The 5516-nt window shown below is 38.6% G+C and overlaps 1 pseudogene; it reads right to left on the bottom strand.

The window, feature by feature from the left end:
* Nucleotides 1–3774: 3774 nt before the first annotated feature.
* LOC142178196 (uncharacterized) lies at nucleotides 3775–5304 on the bottom strand (annotated as a pseudogene).
* Between the last annotated feature and the right edge of the window lie 212 nt (nucleotides 5305–5516).

Genomic DNA, 5516 nt, shown 5'->3' with positions numbered 1-5516 from the left:
TTTAAATGGTTCCGACGGCCAATAATGCTTAGCACCCACTAGTTGGAGGTGGCCACTATAGGTGTTTACATATGCAACACTATATTCTTTATCAACGTACCTCGTCGCCGCAAAACCTGTATGTTGAAAGCACTTCATGGCATGTGAGCATGGCAAGTGATAGATCGACTATTTCCCACACGAACATAATCTTCTAGATTCATTGATGGTGTGGGTATTATTACCGCGGTTTTGATGCAAACCAGTGAAAACTTCAAAAATATTTCGTTCGCTGCAATACTGCAAAAATATATGCCACTGTGCTCGCTTCCTATATTTCTCAAATCGTTTCATCGGTTGTGGCATAAATTCAATATCACTTTCCATCAATGACTATGCACTTCTATATCTTTCAACAAACCCCTCCGCCATCTACTTGAATGACATCCGCACCATGGCAGTGACAGACAATCCTCGAGTAGAATTCAACAATCCGTTGAAAGACTCTGACACGTTTGTAGTCAAAATTTCTCATCTTCTACCACCATCCTTATGAAAAGTTCACTTGTCAAGCTCATGTCGCATCAACCAACGATAGACTTCTGGGTCTTCCTGCCTAATCAAGTCCATTCGCCTCCTGAATTTTCACTCTTGATGATCTTTTGCAGCCATCCACATTAAATCATGTAAGTTCTTGTTCGGATGAGCCCTCTGAAAGTTGGCCATCAAGTGCCTAACACAGTAACAGTGGTAGGCATACGGTTCCTGCCATGCATGCAAATTCTATAAAGAACTTAAAATACCACCATGCCGATCAGATATTAGACAAATGCCTGAACGTTGTCTAACAACGTGCTCCTTTAAGTGGTTCAAAAACAATGTCCAAGTCTCTTGGCTTTCATTGGCACAAATAGCAAATACGAGGGAAAATATACTTCCATTAGCATCTACTGCAACGGTGATCAACAACTTAATATCATACTTTCCATAGACATGAGTGTCGTCTGTGGATATTACCGGCCGACAATGTACAAAACCATCAATGGATGGTTTAAATGCGAAGAACACATATCTGAATATGAATTCTTATATTCCCGGACTCCGCTCAAGCTTCCATTTAACAACAGTCCCGGGGTTAAAGTATTGCAATGCAGCCATGTACTTGGGTAGAGCGGCAAAGGACTTATCTCAGTTACCATAAACAATCTCAAACACATGTTTACGCCCAAGAAATACCTTTCTTTTGGTAATGGTACATCCATATACTTGGTGGACAGATGTTATACACTCTTTAATCTTGTATCTTATGGACGATTCAATGTGTGAAATCAAGACAAGAGAAATCAAGTCAACATTCAAGTTAAAATGATTCCCATTGAATGTTTCCATATCACAAGCTTTATTTGTGAGCTTCTGCAACTCTGTCTGGCGTAATTAAACTTCTGCTGTTGTTACTGGCTAAATGTGTTGTAGTGGTAACGTGGATTATGCATTAGAAACTATTCTTCTGACTGATATCAGGATAAGCAGATTAAGAATTTGTCCTGTGGGGAGGAAAACACCTTCTTGATATTTTCTTATTACTACGGGTGCTTCTTTTACTTTTAGTCTTTGATTATCTTTACTATTTTTGCTGCCATTACTTTTCTCTTTTTCACTATTTTCATTATAGCTTTTTTACTTTTATATTTTTTCAAATCTGTTTTGAAATGTTTTTCTTGAGCCGAGGTTCTATTGAAAATAACCTCTTTACCTTGCAAAGGTAGGGGTAAGGTTAACGTACACCCCACCCTCCCAAGCCCACTTGTGAGATCACATTGGTATGTTGTTGGTGTTGAAATTTCCTGCTAAGTAGTGACCTAATGGTACCTAACAAGAGAGCTGAGTGTAGTTGGAGGAATATGGCGGTCAGATTTCATAGAAATTGCATTCTTATATTCTGTCCGTTATTTTAGAGAAAAATGATAATTCTCATTTCACTGAAGTATTCAAAAGAAGAAAAAAACTTAATGTTACCTTATCCTTACTTACCTAATACAAAAGAATTGTAAAATAACATATCCCCCAATGGCTATCTGTACTTTCATGCTCATTTGTCTTTAAAATGGCAATGTGCAGACGGAAGGTGGAGGGGCGAAGGTCCCATGCTCTAATTCTTGCTTTTGTTCTCTTTTCTCCTTCTGTTCCCTTGTCTTGTTTCTACTTATTACCCTTTCTCCTCTGGTTGTCCAAATGGTACAGAAATGACATTCACTTTCTGCCTGAATGTGTAAAAATGTCTTCATAGTGTATAGGGAATGTATTCTTACTCGTTCAAGGATGTCAAAATTAGAGAAAATAGGGAAGAATCTTTTTAGATGTGTCAAAAAATTGTGGATGTGGTGGTAGTGAAAAATGTTTTCAGTCTTTTCTTTTTGTTTGGCCCTTGTGTTCCAACCGGTTTTACTCTATTTTGAAGCTTATGTCAGGATCATGGTAACCTTACTGAATGATGTCTTCTGTCCTGCAGTTAATGACCCTCCTATTATTGAGGCATGCTTTCGAAAATGATGAAGGTGAAGATGATGACGTTACTACCTTTTTCTCTGTTAGTGGATCATGAAATGAAACTATACCTCTTCTTTGTGGTGACTCTGTGATGCACATCCATAGTAGTAAAAAATGTATGGGATTAATGATATTGTTGATCCTTTGACACAGCTTTTTTTGCTCCGGGCTGCTGGTTTTCTTCTACCTTGCTTCATCATGGCATGGGGTATCAGTATATTGCAGCGTCGTAGGCAAAGACAGGTTAGAGTCTTTTCTGGTTTCCATAAATCCTCAGAAGGCTATTAGCATGCACATCTTCCTTCGTGCACATTTTAGTGATGTACATTTATGCATAATGTAGAAGACTTGTGCAAAATGATGAAGTGTGTGTTTATGTTTTATGTACAATAAATGCTCGGATAATTTCTATGGTCTCTGCTCTATGTATTTATAAGTTAAAACCATTGGTATAGTGGGAGCCGAAGTCTGCCTGCAGTTACCACTTACGAATGCCCCATGCTTAAACCAGCTGTAGTGATTTCCATTTTTTGCTGTCTGAAGAATTCTATACGAAGTGAAAAAAATTATCTGTTTGTTCTTTATTTTTCTTATAAGTTTGTTGTTAGTTTCTAAGTTGCTCCGACACGGGTGCGGATCTAGAGGTCGGATCTTTCAAGATGTAAATTTTAAGATTCGGAGATACGGATCCTAGTACGGATACATGTGCTGGGATCCGGCTAAAAATAATTTTAAAAAATATAAATCTCTCTAATTTATGAGAAATATTGTGGAATACTTGCGTATAGCTTGTAAAGTGTGGATTTCCTTTTTATTCTCAAGTTGTAGATATTAAAAGATTGATTTCCTAGATAAGATATATTATTTTCTTCAAATTTACCCTAGTTTTAGTTCAGATTTCGGTAATCAAATTGTATCTCGTCTCGAATTTTTCTGTCCGTCGTAGTCAAAGTACCCAAAATTGTTTCTCTAGATCCAGTACGGATCCCATACCCACACCCATACTAGTGTTGTGTCGACACGGGTGCGGCACCTAAACTACAATGTCGGAGCAACTTAAGGTTAGTTTTGCATTTCCCCTTTTCAGAGGAGCTCCATCTAATTTGGCCTTGCATCTTTGTCCTTAGTAAATGTCACATTTGAAGCTATTCTTATTGATAGTGATGTAAATCACAACAGAAGAATGGTTATCTACTCTTAATTCTTCAAAGTTTGTAATCTATACCTAATTCCTCTCCTATGAACCACCTAATGCAATACCTCATTGGGTCTAATATATAAAATGAAACACAGTGAATCATCGGATGAGACATTGAAGTCTGAGCTACGTACTGATGACCAAATAAACAAAAGAAAACAGTAAGTCATCGGATGATTTTCACCAATGAGTTGGTTCGAGAGTGTTGTTAAGATTGCATCCCTCTTTTCTGCTCGGCTCTACTCTCTCATTCTCCTTTGCTCCTACCCTCCCTCCAAGCCTGCTCAATCATCTTACTATCCCTTTCAAGCTTCTCCATTGATGACCGTTATTCCTGCTCAATTGTTCTCTTTCATGAGTACGAGCATGCTTCTACCTCCATTGCATCTATCCTCAGCTGCTGCTGGAAAATTGTTTTTATGCATATGTTGAATATTATCAATAGTTCTAGCAGTGTTGTGAATACTTCCTAAGCTGGGCAGTCTCAGAGGTTTCTCTGCATTGTTTGTTCTTGGCCACGTGTCTTTTTCAATTTTCTCTTGGAAGCAACATAGATTCTTGCTAATTTCGCTTCATCACTCTCATAAGCATAACCTTCTTTTATCTTCTGTGACTTCCTCTTAAGATTGATCCCTACTTGCTCTCCAAGGCCTTTCCTCTAAGTTGGTCGGACATGTGTGCGGGTGTCCGACACGGGTGCGGATTTAGAGATTGGATCCTTCGAGATGTAAATTCTAAGATTCGGGGATACGGATCCTAGTACGGATACGGGTATCCGGCTAAAAATAATTCAAAAAAATAAAAATTTAAAAATATCTTTAAATTATAAATTTTTTTGTGGAATACTTACGTATGCATGTAAAGTGTGAATTTTTTTTTTTATTCTCAAGTTGTAGATAAGTAAATGATTTATTTCCTAGATAAGGTATGCTATTTTCTTCAAATTACCCTAGTTTTGATTATGATTTCAGGAATAAATTGTATATCGTCTCGGAAAATTTTTTCTGTCTGTCATGGTCAAAGTACCCAAAATTTATTTGACCAGATCCGGTATGGATCCCATATCTACACCCATACTAGTGTCGTGCCGACACGGGTATGGCACCTAAGCTGCCGTGTCGGAGCAACTTAGCTCTTCCTTGCCTGTTGGGATGGGAACCAGCCTCAGGGTCGAGCTGCAGCTAATGTACTTTGTTTGTACTTGCTGTAAAAAGTGCATGCAGCGCATAAAATGATCAAAATTATCCGCCATTATCTGGATCAGATGTTTCCTTACCCTTGTATTAATTGACCAAATTCTTCCGCTTGTATTGCCAGCACTTCTCCTATATCCGCTCTCCTCCATCTTAGCAGCTACCATCTCCCAAAGATTCTCTCAATTTCTATGCTTAGCTGAATTGAACTCCCTCTCGAGCTCACTCCGATAGCTAGTCTCTTGATTATTCCATGAGGGACATGCTCATCCCGCTTGGGATACTCATCATCTCCCCCTAAACCACTGCAGCTGGAACCGCGGCAGCTATGGGGGCGATTGACTAGCTTGGAAGGAGGTGGAGGGGAGCTGAGGAAGCATCAACCATTGTGTCCTAGGATGTTAAAGTATGTGTTCACTTGCAGTTTGAATAGAAGAAGATTTCTTATGTTTTAATTATAAATATCCTTTGTTACTGATCTCCTATGAAAAAGGTCATAATAATTAAACTACAAAATAAAATCTTTCTACGTGGTAACTTTTAATTTTGTGTCCCGAAGGGACGGCCAAGTTGGTTTGGAGGGTGTTGTCCACACGGGC

Source organism: Nicotiana tabacum, chromosome 24 (genome assembly GCF_000715075.1).
Source record: "Nicotiana tabacum cultivar K326 chromosome 24, ASM71507v2, whole genome shotgun sequence".
In the NCBI taxonomy this organism is placed as follows: Eukaryota; Viridiplantae; Streptophyta; class Magnoliopsida; order Solanales; family Solanaceae; genus Nicotiana; species Nicotiana tabacum.
The sequence above is the reverse complement of the archived record's forward strand: the minus strand, read 5'-3'. Positions and strand labels throughout refer to the sequence as shown.